Source organism: Lissotriton vulgaris, unplaced genomic scaffold (genome assembly GCF_964263255.1).
Source record: "Lissotriton vulgaris unplaced genomic scaffold, aLisVul1.2 SCAFFOLD_4572, whole genome shotgun sequence".
NCBI lineage: Eukaryota > Metazoa > Chordata > Amphibia > Caudata > Salamandridae > Lissotriton > Lissotriton vulgaris.
In genome coordinates, this window is record NW_028240687.1 from 2994 (window position 1) to 22622 (window position 19629).

At 49.5% G+C, this 19629-nt stretch overlaps 1 pseudogene; it reads right to left on the bottom strand.

Annotated features, from left to right (window-relative positions):
• Positions 1–1395: 1395 nt before the first annotated feature.
• LOC147672905 (uncharacterized) lies at positions 1396–3177 on the bottom strand (annotated as a pseudogene).
• Between the last annotated feature and the right edge of the window lie 16452 nt (positions 3178–19629).

A 19629-nucleotide genomic window follows, 5' to 3' on the forward strand; every position in this document is an offset into this window, starting at 1 on the left:
CTTTTACTGCCTTGGTGCATATCCATGCCACTAAGAAGTGGATGCCCTGAGCTGGAGTAAGTGAAGACTTTTACAAGTTGGTCCTTAGGCCTAAGCGATGGAATAGCCGGATGCAGCACTGAAGAGACCTTCTGGCTCCTCTGAATGATGGACCTGTCACCAGCCAATCATCTAGATATGGGTAAATGCAATGCCCTTTTAACCTTAAGTGGGCCGCCACCGGGGCCATGCATTTGGTAAACACCCTCGGGGCCGATTTGAGGCCAAATGGCAACACCTTGAATTGGAAATGGCGACTCTCCACAGCGAATCTTAAATACTTTCTGTGCTTCCGATTAATTGGGATATGGAAGTACGCATCCATGAGATCCAATACCGCCATGTAGTCTTTCTCTTTTAACATTAGAAAGATCTCTTGCAATGAGAGCATTCTGAAGGGAATTTTCTTTATGTATTGATTCAGATCCCTCAAATCCAATACCTGTCTCCATTTCAGAGTTTCTTTCTTCTTGATGAGGAAGAAATGCGAATAGAAGCCTTTCCCTCTGTGTTGTTGCGGTACTTCTTCTATAGCCCCCTTCTGCAACAGTGAATGGACTTCCTTTTGCAGCTCCTGACCATGTTGGTGGTGTCTGAGCACCGGGGGATGATCTGGTGGCATTTCCACAAACTCTAGGGTATGGCCTCTGCTTATTACATCCAAAACCCATTTGTCCGATGTTATGGACATCCAACTGTTGAAGTATTGAGACAGATAGTGGTTGTTTTCCGGGATCTGCTGTGTGGGGAGCGCCGGCCTGAAATCTTTGACGTCTGTTAGATTGTTGATTCTTCCCTCTATTGGAAGATTTGCCCCTAGACTGCTGCTGGAAAGAGGAGTTGGAGGGCCTGTACTGATTGCTTGTTTTGTATTGCCTATATCCCTGTTGGTTATAAGGCTGATATCTGTTGGTCTCATATGAAGATCTCTAATTAAATTGACCCCTTGCACCTCTTTTGCGAAAGGACTGGAACCGTCCTTGTTGAAGGGATCCCAGCGCTATAGCTGTATCCGTGTCAGATTTGATACCCTGTAGCGCTTCGTCTACATGTTTTCCAAATAGATTTTCGCCATCGAATGGCATGTCTACAATCTTCGCTTGCACCTCTGGACGAAAGGATGTTGCCCTAAGCCAACCCTGTCTCCAAAGCGAAACTGCTCCTGCCATCTGCCTGAAAGCCATAGAAGAAACCTCCATGGCAATGTCAATAGATTCAGCAGCCGACTTTGCCCCGTCTCGGAGGATAGCCGCTGCCTCTTCTTTCTTATCCTCCGGTAGTGTAGACAGAATGGGTGCCAGATTCGACCACATTTGTCTGTTAAAACGGCTAATAAGGGCCATAGCATTGGCTGCTTCAGTCGTAGAGGCTGCCATGACCGGAACCCTCTTCCCGGCCCCATCCATCCTCCATCCTTCTTTGTCTGGCGGCCGGGTTCTTAGAATTCCTCTGTGCCGCCTGCGTCAGGACCGACTCTGGTCTCGGGTGTCCTATTAGACAGGCTGCAGCAGACTCTGGTGCTCTATACTTTTTTTCGATTCTTGGAACCAAAACCGCTATGGAAGCCGGTGTTTTTAAAATTTTTTGGCCCTCTTCCCAAACGTGAGGGATAATCGAGATTGAGCGAGCAGATTTCCTGGCGTCATCTTTGAAATCATATAAGAAACATTCCGTTTCTTTAACCTCCATATCCAAATCAAACCTTTTAGCTGCTTTCTCCATAATGTCATGGAACCCTCCAATGTCCTGAGGAGGAGAAGTGGTTGGCGGCGGAGTAGGTGAAGGGGCCGACGGCAAAATGTACTCATTCCATTCCTGTCCCGTAGAATCTTGAATAAGCTCACCTTCCTCAGGCTGATCATCATCATTGGAATCCGTTAGATCATCCCTGATTGTTATCACTGGTGGTGATCTCACAACCTGCTCATGAGAAGTAGCTTGGGTCTTTGGAGATTGCGATGAAGCCACCGGCGTAGATGACGGAGGAGCATTCGCCTCCGGAAAACGGCGATAATAATCGTTTATCATGAACCTCAAGTCAGAGACAAGAGACACAGGTATGGAGACTGACTCATCTCGTTCCTCCTCTCGCGACTCTTCTTGTTGCTCGTCATCCTCATTATAATTACATGTTTCCTGAAAAGATTCATATCTTGAAGATTGAGCTCTCTCTTTGAAGGAAAAGACCTCTTCCTCGTCTGTGTCCCGGCTCTTTATTTTGAGTTGTGAGGGGCTGTAGGCCGCACCTGACGACTCCTCTCCTTCTGAATCCTGTTCCAGTAAAGAAGATGGTGGTAAAGGCGAAATCTGCGTTCACGACGGGAATTCTGCAGATTTGCTTATAGTCGCCGAACCACTTGATGACTGAAAAGATCGAATAGAGATCATAGTCTTCGACTGTGGCGATTTAAATGCCTTTGCCATTGAAATTACAGTCTTCGTCGACGGTGTCGTCGACGACATAGCCATCGTCGACGGAGCCGTCGTCACCAAAACCATCGTCAACGGGGTCTCCGTCGACGGAGTCGTCGACGTCTTCGTCGTCGAGCCTTTCGTTGTCAACAACATCGTCGTCGTCGACGGTCTCTTCGTGGTCATACTCGTCGACGTTGTCGTCGTCAACGGTGCCTTAAATCCTGTCGTCGACGGAGCCGTCGTCGTCGAAACAGTCGTCGTCGACGGTAAAGTCGTCGACGGGGCTGAAGACTTTACCACAGATTTTGCAGCAGAAACCAGGGAACTGGTCGACGGAGCACACCCTGCCCCTTTCTGACCTGACAGCTTCTTGAGGGGAGTAAGAGGGAGAGATGACGCCACTTTCTCCCTTGGTTTAACCATTTTAGGCTCCACCCTTTCCTCAGAATGTGAGGCCTTTCTCTTTTTAGGCGTTAGGTTAGAAGATTCCTCCCCAGAATCTGAGTCTGATGCGGCCTTCTTCTTTTGAAGCCATAACAGCAAACGAGCCTCTCAGTCCCTCAGAGTTTTAGCAGAGAAGGTTCTACAATATTTATAATCCTTGGCCACATGCTTAGGATGAAGACAATATAGGCAGTCCTTGTGAGGATCTTCAGAGAAAAGCCTGGCCTTTCCACAGGATCTGTAAGGCCTGAAAAGCCTCTTTTTGGAGCTTTCAGCCATTATGAAAGAAAATAGATACACACAATACCTTAATCCAGATGAAAAGACAGTAGAATTAAAAGGTCAATAGTTCACTCAGGAACAGCAAACTGAGCAGAGCTCAGGGAGACTCCTTTCTCACACGAAGGCGGTTGGAAATCTGAGGCAGGAAGCTTCTGCTGGGGAGTGCGAGGGCAGGTCAGCAATGCTGATTGGCTAACTTTTGGACCAAACAATGAGGAGGTCTGGTTACCAAATACTACAGTCCCTATGGGCTTTTCTATGCAGTTTTATTCTCTATGATACTGCTTTGGTCATTCTGTTACCGTGAGACTCCCACCATGACGACGGGGAAGATACAAGCATGTGAATCTATGAAAGATGTAATACTGGAGAAGTTGTGTCTATCACTAGTGCAGAGACTATTCAATTCACCATTCGCTCCTTATGATCTCATTCTGTGTTAAAAATGTTGTGTATATCACTAGTGCAGATGCCAGTCTATTCATCATTTCCTCCTTGTGATCTCATTCCGTGTTATAGATGTTGTGTCTATTACAAGTGCAGAGGCCATTCTATTCACCATTTTCTCCGTGGTGATCTCTTTGTGTGTTACAGATGTGTCTATCACTAGTGCAGAGGCCACTCTATTCACCATTCCCTCCTTGTGACCTCATTCTGTGTTCTAGGCGCTGTAGAACAAGTTACTTACCTTCGGTAACGATATATCTGTAAGAAACATTAGTTAGTATTAGATTCCTTACCTTAGAATATCCCCAGGCGTCAGTCTGGATCCGGAAACTTTTGCGTAGCAGTACCCCTGCTCGTCGGTAGGCGTCGTCTGCAGGCGTCCCCTGCGGCTCCGCGTCCGTCGTCGGCGTCGTGTGCCCTGATGACGTCGCTGGAGTATATAGACGCCGCCTCCGCGCGCTGACGTCAGTTCTTTGCACACAGCTTTTCCACGCCAGAACACGCAGGGCCATGTGAAAACCAACACTGGTGCCATTTGAAACTAGGGCCCTGAAAGGGATGTCCTTAACCCTAGGTATCAGTTCGCAGAACGGGGAGGATGGGTGGGTCGGTAAGGAATCTAATACTAACTAATGTTTCTTACAGATATATCGTTACCGAAGGTAAGTAACTTGTTCATCTGAAAGAAACACGTTAGTATTAGATTCCTTACCTTAGAATAGATACCCCAGCAATACCAACCCCGGTGGTGGGTCTGCGAACCAATACATTCCTACACCAGAAAGTCCTGGAGGACAGAACGGCCAAAGAAGCCATCCCTCCGGACTTGACTGTCCAGGCAGTAGTGCCTCCCAAAGGTGTGCAGCGAGGCCCACGTAGCCGCCTGGCAAATGTACTGCAAGGGGACTCCCCGGCCCAGGGCAATAGTAGCTGCTGTGGCCCGAGTGGAATGGGCCCTCAGCCCAACAGGAGGCTCCTTCTGAGCCAAAGAGTAGCACGCTTTGATGCACAGAACGACCCACCGAGAGATGGTCCGTTTATGTACCGCCCGTCCCTTCTTCGCACCCACGTAGCCAACAAACAGTTGGTCATCCACCCGGAACTGGTTTGTGCGATCCATATAAAATGAAAGCGCACGTTTTGGGTCCTGACGATGGAGCCGCTCTTCATCCTTTGAAGGATGCGGAGGCAGGAAGAAGGAAGCGAGGGTAATGGACTGCCCGATGTGAAAAGCAGAGACAACTTTGGGCAGGAAGGAAGGCCTAGTTCTCAGAACCACCTTATCTGGATGAATGGACATGAAAGGGGGTTTGACAGAAAGAGCCTGGAGCTCACTCACCCTCCTGGCAGAGGTGATGGCAACCAGGAAGGCCGTCTTTAAAGTCAGGAGACGGAGAGGACAAGAATGAAGCGGCTCAAAGGGAGCACACATCAAGAATGTCAGAACCAGGTTCAAGTCCCACTGAGGCATCACAAACGGAACAGGTGGATACATGTGTGTGATGCCCTTCAAGAATCTCGTTACAATAGGGGACTTGAACAAAGAAGGTTGATCAGGCAGCCTCAGAAAGGCTGAAATGGCAGAAAAGTAGCCCTTGATAGTGCCCAGAGCAGAGCCCTGCTGGGCAAGAGAAAGAAGGAAGAGAAGAACCGCAGAAAGAGGGGCAGAGAGAGGATCCACAGCCTTTGCTGTGCACCATGCCACAAACTTGTTCCACCGACAGGCGTATACCGATTTCGTGGAGGAACGCCTGGCTGCCAGAATCACATCACAAACTTCAGGAGGCAAGTCAAATGGCCTCAACTGCCGCCGCTCAATCTCCACGCATGGAGGTGGAGGCTGGACAGGTTCGGGTGGAGGACCGTCCCCTGTTGCTGCGACAGAAGGTCCTCCTGAAGGGGCAGGCGGATCGGGGGACCGACTGACATGCTGAGTAGCTCGGGATACCAGTACCTTCGAGCCCAGTCCGGAGCCACAAGGATGACTTGGGCCCGGTCGCCCCTGATCTTCTTCGGCACTCTGGGCAGAAGTGGTATAGGCGGAAAGGCGTATAACAGACCGCAACTCCACTCGCGCCGAAAGGTGTCGCCGTGCGAGTGCCGTCTTGGAAACTCCAACACGCAGAACTTATGACATTGCGCGTTCTCTTCTGTGGCGAATAGATCTAACCAAGGCTCTCCCCATTGCCGAAAGATGCCTTGCGCCACGTCCGAGTTCAGACGCCATTCGTGATCCATTGAGCACCGACGGCTGAGTTCGTCCGCCCTGGCGTTCAGAGAACCTGCCAGGTGTTGAACCGTCAGAGTCACGCCCTGACGTTCCAGCCATTGCCAGAGGCGCAGAGCCTCCTGGCAAAGGGTCCAAGGCCCCACCCGCCCTGTTTGTTGCAGTACCACATGGCGGTGGTGTTGTCCGTGAACACCTGCACTACACTCCCGTTGACAAAGGGGAGGAACACTTTCAGTGCCAAACGAATCGCCCGCAGCTCCAGCAGGTTTATATGGAGCCGGGACTCCGCCGGAGACCAGATGCCTCTGATCTCTGCCTCTCCCAAGTGGCCTCCCCAGCCCTGGAGGGACGCGTCCGTCACAACAACATGCTCCGGTTGGGGAAGGGAGAGGGATCTGCCTCTGACCCAATCGCAGTCCGTAAGCAACCACTGCAGTTGACTTGCAGTGCCCTCTGAGATCAAGACATGGTCGGACAGGTTGCCCTGATGCAGGGCCCACTGAAACTTCAGGTCCCACTGCAGAGCCCGCATCCGCCACCGGGCGTGATGCACCAGAAGGATGCAGGAAGCCATCAGCCCCAGCAGCCGCAGTGTCAACCTGACCGAAACCCGGGATAATGGCTGAAAGATGGGAATCAAAGCCTGTATATCCTGGACTCGCCGTTCCGGACCCGAAACTGCGCCGAGTCGAGAACTGCTCCGATGAAAAGGAGCTTTTGAGAGGGACACAGGTGTGATTTCGGCACATTGATGGAGAACCCCAGCTCGTGCAGGAGGTCTGCCGACATCTGAAGGTGGTGGACGACTGTCTGGGGCGAGCACGCCTTCAACAACCAGTCGTCTAGATAGGGGAAGACTGAAACCCTCAATCTTCGCAGATGAGCCGCGACCACCGCCATCACCTTGGTGAACACCCGTGGGGCGCTGGTAAGGCCGAAGGGGAGCACGATAAACTGAAAATGCTCGAGGCATACCGTGAACCGCAGGTAACGCCGGTGGGCCGGCAGGACGGGGATGTGAAAATACGCATCCTGCAAGTCCAATGCTACCATCCAGTCTTGCGGGTCTAGAGCAGCCAAGACCTGAGCTAAAGTCAACATCTTGAACTCCTCCTTCCGGAGGAAGCCGTTGACGTTCCTTAGATCCAAGATAGGACGTAGGCCCCCTTTTTCCTTCTTGGGTACCAGAAAGTAGTGGGAATAGCAACCACGACCTACTTCTGGCTCAGGAACGCGCTCGATGGCCCCCTTGGCCAAGAGGGCCGTAACTTCCTCCCTCAGAAGTGCCAAGTGGTCCCCCGACACACGGTGGTTCTGCGGTGGCATGGCTGGAGGAGTTGTCTCGAAGGGGAGGGAGTAGCCCCTTCGGACGAGCTGCAGCACCCACCTGTCCGATGTTATTGTGCGCCAGTGGGAGAGGTGATGGTGAACCCTGCCTCCCACCGGTGTCACATGGGCCTGAAAGCTCGGTCTAGGAGGATTTAGTGGCAGATGCTGCGGGGGGAGGTGTGGCCTGACCTCGCCGCTGTCCCCGACCGCCACCACGGCGGTTTCCACGGCCGCCACCGCGTTGATAAGTCTGTTGCGGCGCGTGGCTGGCAGCACGTGTGGGACCGCCCCTTCCTTGGCCACGAAAGGAGCGAAACGAACCCGTTTGCTGGCGCTGGGTCGAGAGACCTAAGGACTTGGCCGTGACCCTGGAGTCCTTGAAGCGCTCCAGCGCGTGGTCCGCTTTGTCGCCAAACAGGCGACTGCCATCAAACGGCATGTCAATCAATGCATTCTGGACATCAGCCGAGAAGTTGGCGGATCTCAGCCGTCGTGGACATCGCTCTGCCCAGCGAGTCGGTCGTATCAAGACCACACCTGATGGAATATCTTGCTGCGTCTCGGCCTTCAATCATAGCCTTGCCGAGCTTAGCCCGTACCTCCGGGGGGCATTCAGGCAGCAGGTCCGCGACCGTGTCCCACAGAGAGTGGGTGTAACGGCCCAAGAGGCACGCGGTGTTGCAAGACCGCAGTCCCAGACTCAGGGACGAGAAGACCTTTTTGCCATACTGGTCGTACCTCTTTGATTCCCTGTCGGGCGGGGCCGACGGGAATGCGGTCTGGGAGGTGGAGGCCTGGATCACCAGACTCTCAGGGGTGGGGTGGGTGGACAAAAACTTGGGGTCGTCCGCACACGAACGGTGGCGTCTGGCCACGTTCCTATCAACAGGCGAACCTGAAGCGGGCCTGGACCACGTGCCCAAAAGAACGTCCGTTAAGGCCTCGTTACCGGCAGCAGTGGCTCCTGTGGGCATGACTGCGGTTTGAGGACCTCGGTGAGGATGTTAGTCCTCACGGCCGCGACGGGGAGCTCAAGGTGTAAGGCCTTGGCAGCTCTCATCAACACCACTGAATAGGCAGCCCCCTCCTCTGTAGCCACGGTAGGAGGCGAGACAAAGCCAGGGTTGGGGGAGTCATCCAGACCACTGGTGTCACCCAACCCCTCCCACCCCTCTCCGTATTCTACATCCTCACCATACTCGGAGTCAACAATGTAGACCGGCTCCTCGGGGTTCACAGGCCCCATCGGCGTCGAGCCCGGCGTCGTTCGACGCCGGTCCGACTCCGCGTCCGGATTCGGAGAGGGAATGGGGCCGGCGCCGCCCAGAGCCGGCGCCGGGGAACCGGCGCCGCGCGGGGGCGGCGCCAGGGGTTGCCCCGATGGAATCGGCGCCGGAGAGGCCGGTTGACCAGCCAGCGTCGACCCCGAGGGCCCCTGCGGCGCCGGGATCGGAGCAGTCGGCGGCGCCGGGGCCGGAGCACCCGACGGCGTCGAGGCAGGGTCACCCGAGCCGCTAGGGCCCCCAGACGGGTTCACAGGGCCCAAAGGCGCCGCGGAACCCGCCGGAGGAGAAAGAGCCCTCATGGCCACGAGGAACGCCTCTATCTCCTCGGGGGACGCGCCTTCCCAGGGACCGCAGGGTATGGGGTAGGCCGCCTCGGCGACTCACGCGGAGCCGCGTGGGTGGGGTCACCCGAACCCCCGGCCGCCTCGTGCGAGGGTCGGGGGGAGTCGGGGGTACGATGACGACGCCTCGACTTTCTGTGCTTCCTACCTGAGAAACCAGAAGAATGATGACGACTCCCGGAGCGCCCGTGACGGCTCCGCGACCGCTCCCTCGATCGCTCCCTTGACCTCCGGCCGGACCGGGACCGCTCTCGGCGCGGGCCGACACCCGGAGCTCGAGCAGCTTGCGGGACCGCTCCCGCCTAGCTTTATTAGTCAAGGCCCGGCAGTCGACGCAGGCGTCCACGTCGTGGTCGGGGCCCAGGCACCGGAGGCAGAGTCGGTGATGATCCGTGACCGACATCGTCCGGTCACAGTCGTCACAGTTCTTAAAACCGGGCATCCTACCGGCACCGTAGAAGATTCAGGGATCAAAAAAGATCAAACAAACTTGGTCAAAGACCGGAGTACTGCTCTTCGGATCTGCGCTAACTGGCACGGAAAAAAGAAGAACTGACGTCCGCGCGCGGAGGCGGCGTCTATATACTCCAGCGACGTCATCACGGCGCACGACGCCGACGACAGACGCGGAGCCGCAGGGGACGCCTGCAGACGACACCTACTGACGCGCAGGGGTACTGCTACGCATACGTTTCCGGATCCAGCATGACGCCTGGGGATATTCTAAGGTAAGGAATCTAATACTAACGTGTTTCTTTCAGATGCTGTCGCTAGTGCAGAGGCCACTTTATTCACCATTCCCTCCTTGTGATCTCATTCTGTGTTATAGATGCTATAGCTGTCGCTAGCGCAGAGGCCAGTCTAATCACCATTCCTTTCTTGTGATCTCATTCCATATTATAGATGTTTTGTCTATCAATAGTGCAGAGGCCAGTCTCTATTCACCATTCCCTCCTTGTGATCTCATTCTGTGCTATAGATGCTGGGTCTATCATTAGTGCAGAGGCCATTCTATTCACCATTCCCTTCTTGTGATCTCATTCTGTGTAATAGATGTTATGTCTATCACTAGTGCAGAGGCCATTCTATTCACCATTCCCTCCTTGTGATCTCATTCTGTGTTATAGATGTTTTGCCTATCACTAGTGCAGAGGCCATTCTATTCACCATTCCCTCCTTGTGATCTCTTTCTGTGTTATAGATGTTATGTCTATCACTAGTGCAGAGGCCATTCTATTCACCATTCCCTCCTTGTGATCTCATTCTGTGTTATAGATGTTATGTCTATCACTAGTGCAGAGGCCATTCTATTCACCATTCCCTCCTTGTGATCTCATTCTGTGTTATAGATGTTATGTCTATCACTAGTGCAGAGGCCATTCTATTCACCATTCCCTCCTTGTGATCTCTTTCTGTGTTATAGATGTTATGTCTATCACTAGTGCAGAGGCCATTCTATTCACCATTCCCTCCTTGTGATCTCATTCTGTGTTATAGATGTTATGTCTATCACTAGTGCAGAGGCCATTCTATTCACCATTCCCTCCTTGTGATCTCATTCTGTGTTATAGATGTTATGTCTATCATTAGTGCAGAGGCCATTCTATTCACCATTCCCTCCTTGTGATCTCATTCTGTGTAATAGATGTTTTGCCTATCACTAGTGCAGAGGCCATTCTATTCACCATTCCCTCCTTGTGATCTCATTCTGTGTTATAGATGTTATGTCTATCACTAGTGCAGAGGCCATTCTATTCACCATTCCCTCCTTGTGATCTCATTCTGTGTTATAGATGTTTTGCCTATCACTAGTGCAGAGGCCATTCTATTCACCATTCCCTCCTTGTGATCTCTTTCTGTGTTATAGTTGTTGTGTCTATTACAAGTGCAGACTCCTTTCTATTCACCATTCCATCCTTGTAGTCTCATTCTGTGTTATAGATGCTGTAGCTGTCGCTAGTGCAGAGGCCATTCTATTCACCATTCCCTCCTTGTGATATCATTCTGTGGTACAAATGTTGTGTCTATCACTAGTGCAGGTGCCAGTCTATTTATCATTTCCTCCTTGTGATCTCATTCTGTGTTATAGATGTTGTGTCTATCTTTAGTGTAGAGGCCATTCTATTCACCATTCCCTCCTTGTGATCTCATTCTGTTTTATAGATGTTGAGTCTATCACTAGTGTAGAGGCCATTCTATTCACCATTCCCTCCTTGTGATCTAATTCTGTGTTAGAGATGTTGTGTCTATCACAAGTGCAGACTCCTTTCTATTCACCATTCCATCCTTGTGGTCTCATTCTGTGCTATAGATGGTGTGTCTATAACTAGTGTAGAAGTCAGTCTCTATTCAACATACCTTCTTGTGATCTCATTCTGTTTTTATAGAAGTTGCGGCTGTCGCTAATGCCGAGGCAGAGGTCCGCATCTATTAACGACTCCCTCGCTGTGATCTCACTCCAAGTTATAGATGCTGTGTCTATCACTAGTGCAGAGGCCAATCTATTCACCAGTCCCTCCACTTGTCCTTGTTCTATGCTGCAGGTACTCCACTCATCATCAAAACAGAGGAGAGTCCGGTATGTATTTACCATTTCCTCAATGCTTTCTCTTTCAGGCACCGATGCTGTGGGTTTACTGCTAGTAGAGATAAGACCCCAGCAGTGGCGTAAAACAAAATAATGGGCCCTCCCGCAAAACATGATGAGTGGCCCGATTCTCACATAACATACCGACAGTAATTAGCCTTGGGGTGAGTAAGTTCCCCTGAATGGCTGGGGCCCTGGCACATACGGGCTGCAGTAGCCTGCCTTACGCCTCTGGAGCCCAATATGTATTTACAATTCACTAAGGGCCATATGTAGGTAATGGGGAAATACTGATTCCTAAATACCGAATTTTACCGATTCGGTATTCAAGAATCGGTATTTCATATGTAGGGAATAATTTGGTAAAAAATACTGAATCGGTAATATTTCTTATTACAGAATCGGTAATACCAATTCGGTAATAAGGAATCACCTTCCCTTTCATTCCTATGGGCTTGGAGGCCCATAGGAATGAATGCGAAGAGATTCGGTATTACCGAATCAGTTTTACTGATTCGGCAATCGCAGGAGGTATCTCAAGGGTGCCAGGGTGTCCAAAGGACACCCTCTGGCATCCCTGAAATGTGCATGTGTGCACATGTGGCACACAAACATGCCCTAAGGGCATGGATGTGTGCCATATGGCACACTTCAAAAAGCAAAAAAGTGCTTTTTGAAAGGAAATCGCTATTTACCACCAACTAGTAGTTGGTGGTAAATAGAGATTCCTTAAGGCTGAGGTGCACTGTTTTAAGTGCTACCTCCATTGCATTTAAGGAATCAGTATTACCGATTCCTTAAATGCAAGGCCATAAGGAATCGGTATTAAGGAATCGGTATTAGCTGATTCCTTAATACTGAATCCTCTCTACATCTCAAATGCCTAAATACCGGTCGGTAACAGTGAAATTTAACGAATTTCACTGTTACTGACCGGTTTTGGCCCACCTACATATGGCTCTAAATGTGTTAAAACAAGAGCACAAAGCAAAGCCAGGTGTGAAAAAGAGGTCTTCCAGCCTGGAATAATGGCCAAAGAACTCTCCAAGAGAAAAGGCAGGAAGGCTGGGCAACCAACTTCCACAAAGAGAGAATCTCAGGTCCCCTCTCCCCAAGACCTCAGGAACTTGGGCCTTACACAGCAGAGCTCCTAGGTTTAGGGGACCCACTAGGGAAGATCTTTGCGAGGGACAAAAAAACCTGTCTAACTCTTGAAAGCCTGAGACAGAAGGACAGTTATCATAGGAGCCTCTATTGACTTTAAGGGCACAGCAGACAATCAGCCAATGGAGGCCCTCCTCTGCTTTGCAGCTAAATTGGGCCAAATGTCTGTTAAAAAGAAAATGACCATACTTTACAGATCAAAATGCCTCTCAAACGCTACCTAAGAGGCTGGAGTGTGGGGCTATAGTAACTGGGGAAGGCTTCAATCAGTGGCGAAAACATTTATTAAAAATCTCCTGATGGTTCCCAAGAGTGCATCAACGCCTTTTTGTCACTCTGAACTGGGTTTGGAGTGCTTTGAGGATGGATTTGTTGCTGTGGGCCAAAATCTGTTTTTCCGGAGCTAGACTTTTCAAGATCTATTATCATGTATCATGGACGGTCTTTCCATGTCCAGTGCTTAGAGGATCCATTGGTTTGGTTATTTGATTTTTTTCTTCTGTTTAATTGGGTAGAATTGAGCACATACCACCAGCAGCTATTGAGTCAGCAAAGATCTCAGAGTATGGGCAATGCTAGTTCCTCCACAAACCAGACGCAATCTTATCTATACTTTTTTTGGACTCGCAATATAGATTTTACTAAACTAGGTTCCGTTTGGGTACGGTGAACACCTTGGTAGCTTTTCCTAACCAGGGTGGATGGTCTGAAAATCTCTTGTCATGTCCTAGTGACAAACTTGGCAAAACATCCTCTCTGCACTTTGTTTTGTTCTGTGATCTTTATAAAACTTTGTGATCCAAATTTCTGTTACCAATTTTGAGGGCTCGCCATCCCTATTCCTATAGAGAAGGTTTTAGCTATCTGTAAGGGCTTGACTCCATTGATATTTGTGCCGCCTTTTCAACTTATATAAGAGGAGTGCTTAAAATATGAATGTGATATGGATAAATAAGTTAATTAAAACATAACATATGTAGGTGTTTTCTGTATTTAAAACCAAAAAAGAAAGGGAGGAAAATTTTAAATGTGTACATGCACTTTACCTATTCTGCAGGGTGTTAATTGATGCACTAGTATTTATGAGAGAAAATATGAGAAATTAAAGTTGAAACAGATATATTCTGGGCGGTCATCTTTGCTTTCCATTGACCTCTTTGCTTTATTTATTGCTCCTATTGATTTAATGATGTTTTAATGAAACGATGTAATTTTATTGTGCTTTATATTTTTATTTAATGACTTCTGTGCTTTTATGATTTGCCTGCCAAATCGAATAAAGTTTTATTCGAGACAGCAAGCTACTACACGGGAAAGTTTGATGTCAGTGGTTCCCACAGGACCTAATGGGAGGAAGGACTCCTATACATTAAGGCAAGACATCGCAAACCTGGTGCCACACGGAAAGTGTGAGTGCCTCAGCAGCATAGATAATGTTTACTCACTTTTGACCATGTCATCTCCCTAGCTGGGTATCTTGGCCAGACTAAAACATGGAATAGTTTGGTTTTCCACTTGTACTGGCTAAACATATCCCAGAAAGTAAAAGAATCTGTAACGCCTGTGTTACTTGTCAGGCATGTGTCAAGACAGGAAGCAAACCAAAGGCCCCTTTAATTCCACTTCCAGTGGTTGGGGTTGTGAGAAAGGGCCATCTTTCTTGCATTGGTATGCCCCCACTTTTTTCTGAACTGCTGATGTGCTTTGACTGAGTGTGCCCTGGGCTCCTGCAACCAGGTACCCAGGGCCTGTGTTCCTTCCCTAAAACTGTATTGAACCTAAAACCCAATTGGCATCTATGGCCACAGGTCAGTCGCTGGTAAATGGTAACCTAGGTACCCAGGACATGGTGACCAGAGAAGACCCCTAAGGACTCCAGCACTTATTGTGCCACCCTTAGGGGCCCTGTACCCTGACACCCACACACTACCTTTTCAGGCTGAGTGACTAAGTACAGAACTAAACAAAGAGTTGACATGGCACACATCCCTGTGTGCCATGCCCACAAACCCACTGCCCTGGCATACCTCAGTCATCCCTCTAGCTGGGTGTCCTATGCCAGTGGTGTGGGCACATGTGCATGAGCAGTCTTGCGATACAGTACCCAGGGCCATTCCTGGGGACTGTAAGTGCAGTGATGCCATTTAAGAGTATATGGTGCTGGGAGGTCGTCATTATGAACTCCACAGCATCATAATGGCTACACTGAAGACTGACAAGTTTGGTACTAAACTTCTCAGCACATTAAACCCGCACTGATGCCAGTGGAAGATTTAATGTAAAATGCACCAGAGGGCATCTTCGAGATGCCCCCTGAAAACCTAACCTACAATCCACGTCTGGTCTGAGTGGCTGCAGAGGCTGCCACACAGCAGACATGTTGCTGGTCCCCTGGGTGAAGAGCCCCCTTCTCTCCTGATCCTGCAACAATACACATCCTGGCGAGGTGCTAGGTCTCCTCCCCCAGGATGGGCAGGGGGAAGCTTCAAAGGCCTGCCACCTCTGCGAGCTTCTCCAGCCCACTTGCTGTACTCAGCAACTGGCCCCCACTAGTTCTAACCCCCACTCTGGCGGAAAGACTGTCAGGAAACCCTACTTCAGGAAGGGGGGTGTGCCAGCCTGTGCCAACCCCACCCCTCAGGTGGGAGAGGCGAGGTGAAGCACGACCCCCGTCTCCGGCCATCTTGAAGATGGGGAGCCCTGCCAATCACAGCTAGGCTTCTGCCCCCCTCCCACAGGAGAGGAGCATGCTATGGGGTGTACCCACCCCAGGACAGGGACCTATTGGTCCCTGCCCTCACCCTACCTGTAGCGCCCCTAAATTCAGTATTTAGGGGCACCCTGAACCTTCCTTCCTGAGATCCCGATAAGAAAAGAAGAAAGAAGATGATGAAGAAGAAGACCCGCCGTCCATCTGCTAACAACAGGATGACACCAACTGACTTGGCCCCAGCCCTACCGGCCTGTCGATCCTGGAACCTGCTCCTGCTTAATCCCGGTGACTCCTGCGGACAGCAACCTTGGGACACCCAGAGGACCTGCCTGCCTTGACCCTCTTAAAGACTGGGACTCCCATAAGCAGAGGCTCTGGTTCAACAACCATACCCCTGGTGCCAGCCAGGAAGCACAAGACCAACCCACTCTGCACTCGCCGAGCCCGGCCCGTGCCGAGTGATCCAAGACCACGAGGAGGTCCCCCCGGTGACTGGGACCCAAAGTTCAGTGGGCAAAGACCCTCCTCAACGAACCAGACGACACCTGCAGTCTCAGAACCAGGGACCCACCCAACCGCGAACCAGCTGAGGGTAAGATTTCCCGACGCCCAAAGACACCCCTGCACTCAGCGACCTGCGGCTCCCTGTGCCTTCCTTTGGGGTACCTACCTCTTCTCCAAGATCCCAACTTACCTCTCAAAGTGGTGGTCGCACCTGAAGAAACACTATCCCAGAGTCTGCAGCCTTTTTTCCCTTTTTACCTTTCTCATTGAATAACATTAAGCGCCCGACGGCTCAAAAGCACCCTGCACCCAGCCGCCCGAGTGCCTCTAGCCATGCACCCTGTGTCCTATCCTACTTCCCCATTTTCCCTGAGCAAGTGACCAGGAGCCCAGCTCCGACAACTCCGTGGCCTGCTAGCCAGCAGCCACCAACCGAAGGTCCCCTGCCTCTCATTGGATAACATGGGGCCTAACTACCTCTGCACCCGAGCGCCTCTGTGCCGCTGAGGGTGTACTAACTGTACCTACCTGACCCTGAGGGACCCCTAAGTATATGCCCAGAACTTTAACTTCACCAGTCGATTACTCACCTGGAAACCGATAACTCACTTTCCTGCCATAGGATAATATTGACTGGTTTGACTCGAAAAATCTTCTGAGTGAGAAGTTTTGAAACTCTAAAATATTCCTATAAAATCAGCCGAGTAACGAATTTTGAAATACTCGCCTGGAATCAGGAGAGGAGCCAGTACTGCACATTTCAGCCCAGTACTGATCCGCAAAAGTGATTTTTATCATACTTACCGATAACTTGAATTTTCTCCCTTAGGAAAACTTTGATTGTTTTTCTCTGAAATTTCTTCTGTCTACTTTTGAAAATTACAAATATTCCTTAAAAATCGTACCAACTACTAAAACATAAATACTTACTTGTCTTAGGTAGAGACCCCAGTACTGAACCTAGGAGTCCAGTCCTGGATTACAAAAGTAACTAGAACCTACTTTACCTGTGACTTGATTTCCTTCCATTGGATAACATTGCTAGTTTCTAAGTGTCAACTTTTAAAATACCTTTATATTCTTTAAAAATCATTGCAATAACCAAAACGTTTTTACTAAACTGTTTTCAGCTTAGATCCCCGGACTGAATCTAGGATCAAATCCTGGAATTACCAAAGTAATCTATAAAGTAATCAACTGCATTTATGTAGAAAAACCCATTGAGCTCAATGTTGAATTGTGTTTAGAATTGTGTTGCCTATTGCAACCACTGTACCTATTGTGTTTACAAAGTCTATTACCTTTCTGCAAAGTAATTACCTGAAGTCACTCATATTGAGAAAAGTATATTGTGATACCTGTTGGTTCTAAAAATAAAACAAGTATATCTTTTTGTTATAAAAACAATTGGCCTGGAGTTCAGTCCTTGAGTGTGTGAAACCTTTTGCTGACCGAGTGTGTACAACAAATGCTTTACACTGTCCTCTGGTACTGCCTTACTGCTCGACCAAGCTACCACTTTAGAGAGTCAGGTCATACCTGACTTTAACCTCTGTTATACCTCTGGGGATTAAGGACTCTATACACACTGTACCTAACTTTGGTCCAGTATATATAGAGCCACTTTCTCACAGGGGTTCCCTTTGAAAGGGTAGGGATTGACATTGCTGGTCCCTTTGGCCCCCAAAAATCTTTAGGCAACAGGTTTATTCTGTTGATAGTGGGTCATGTCACCCGGTATCCTGAGGCAATTCCCATTAGGACTGTCACTGCTCATGCAGTTGCCAGAGCCCTCTTAAGTATTTTTACAAATGGTTTTCCCCTAGGAGGTAGTTTCAGACAGAGGTATTAATTTCATGTCTGCTTACCTAAAAGAAATGTGGCCTGAGTGTGGGGTGACTTACAAGTTTACCACCCAATATCACCCACAAACCAATGGCCTTGTTTAAAGGTTCAACAATACCTATAAATGGTATGATATTGGGACTCCCTGAAAAACTCAGAAGGAGAGAGGATGTCCTGTTGCCATACACGTATTTCGCCTACAGAGAGGTGCCACAGAAAGGTGTGGCCTTTAGTCCCTTTGAGGTTCTGTTTGGCCATCCTGTTACGAGGACCTCTAAGTCTGGTGAGTGAAGGTTGAGAGAAGATTCTCAAATAACCCAAACTAGACATAGTAAACTAAGCGTTTGGCCTTCGTTTCAGGATGGCTGAGTACACGGAAAAACCAAACCACAACGCTGAGGCAACCTAAGAGCTCCAGAAGAAATGGTTTGGCCAAAAGGCTGCATGGGTTGAATTTCAACCAGTGCAGAAAGCATAGGCATTGGAGCATGTGGTACCTAGGGTCCTCCAGAACAAATAGAGAGACAATGAGAAGTCACTTACTTAGGGGACCATGGCACTTCCAGGAACCCCCAAGGAACCCCCAAGGGTCATCCAAGTGAACTGCCTTAGACTCTTATGACAGGATTGATGTGACTATGCTCATGGTCGCTGATGAGGATCAGGAAAGTAAACCTCTTCCTGACTTCCTCCCCAGCAAGCTTAAAGATGGGTCTGTTGAGGGAGTTATATTATCAGACACTATCACTGCCCAAGAGCAAACTGACTGCAGGCAAATTCTGGGGGAATATGCTGAGCTTTTTTCCTGAACCCTTGGTAAGACAACCTGGTGCACACATGATGTGGACACCGGGGAAAGCCTACCTCTCAAAAATAAAATGTACAGGCAGTTTGACCAAGTTAGGGAAAGCATGAATGCGGATATCAGCAAGATGCTGGAATAAGGGGTGATTGAGCCCTTTGAGAGTCCCTGGGTAAGCCTAGAGGTCTTAGTCCCCAAACCTCATTCCAAGAGAGGTAAATCAGAGCTGGGGATTTGTGTGGACTACAGAGGTCTTAATACAGACATTAAGACAGATGCACACCCAATTTCAAAAGCAAATGAGCTCATTGACAGGTTGGGTGTAGCAAAGTTTCTCAGTACCTTTGATTTGCAATCAGGGCACTGGAAAATTGGACTCACCCCTGGAGCCAAAGATAAAAGCAGCATTCTTGACCCCAGATGGCCATTACCAGAGTACAGTAATGCCCTTGCAAACTTCCAGAGGAGAGTGAACAAAGTCCTTGCTAGGCTATAGTCTTTCAGTGCTGTATATCTTGAAGATAGTGCTGTTTATAGCTCAACATGATCCACTTTGGAAATGTCCTTGAGGTCCTGCAGACGGCAAGACTCACTAGCAAGGCACGGGTAGGGTAGGGCTCAGCTGTATACTTGGGCCACTGATAGGTGGAGGACAAGTTCAACTCTTACATCCCAAGATGCCTAATACTCAGGACTGGGTGGCTCCAACAACTCAGACTTAAGTCAGGGCATTCATTGGCTTGACTGAGTACTACAGGAGGTGTGTGAATGGGTATGCTACTATTGTGGCATCCCTCGCAGAATTGACTTCCAAAAAGCAACCTAAGAAATTAAAATGAACAGTGAGCTGTTAAAAGGCTTTTGACACTCTGAAGGAAGCAATGTTCAGCATCCATTCTAATAGCTCTAGATTATTAATGCAGTGCATTGTGCAGACTGATGCTTCTGAGCATGGGATAGGGGTAGTTCTATCTCAAACCAACGTTGATGGCCAGGACCAACCTGTTGCTTTTATTAGCAGGAGGTTACTCCACAGAGAACAGCGTTGGAGTGCCATTGAGGGGAGGCCTTTGCTGAGGTTTGGTCACTGAAGAAGCTGAGACCACACTTGTTTGGTGCTCACTTCCTTGTTCAAACTGACCACAGGTCTGTCGGATGTTCATGCAAATGAAGGGTGAAAACCCCAAAAGGTTGTGGTGTC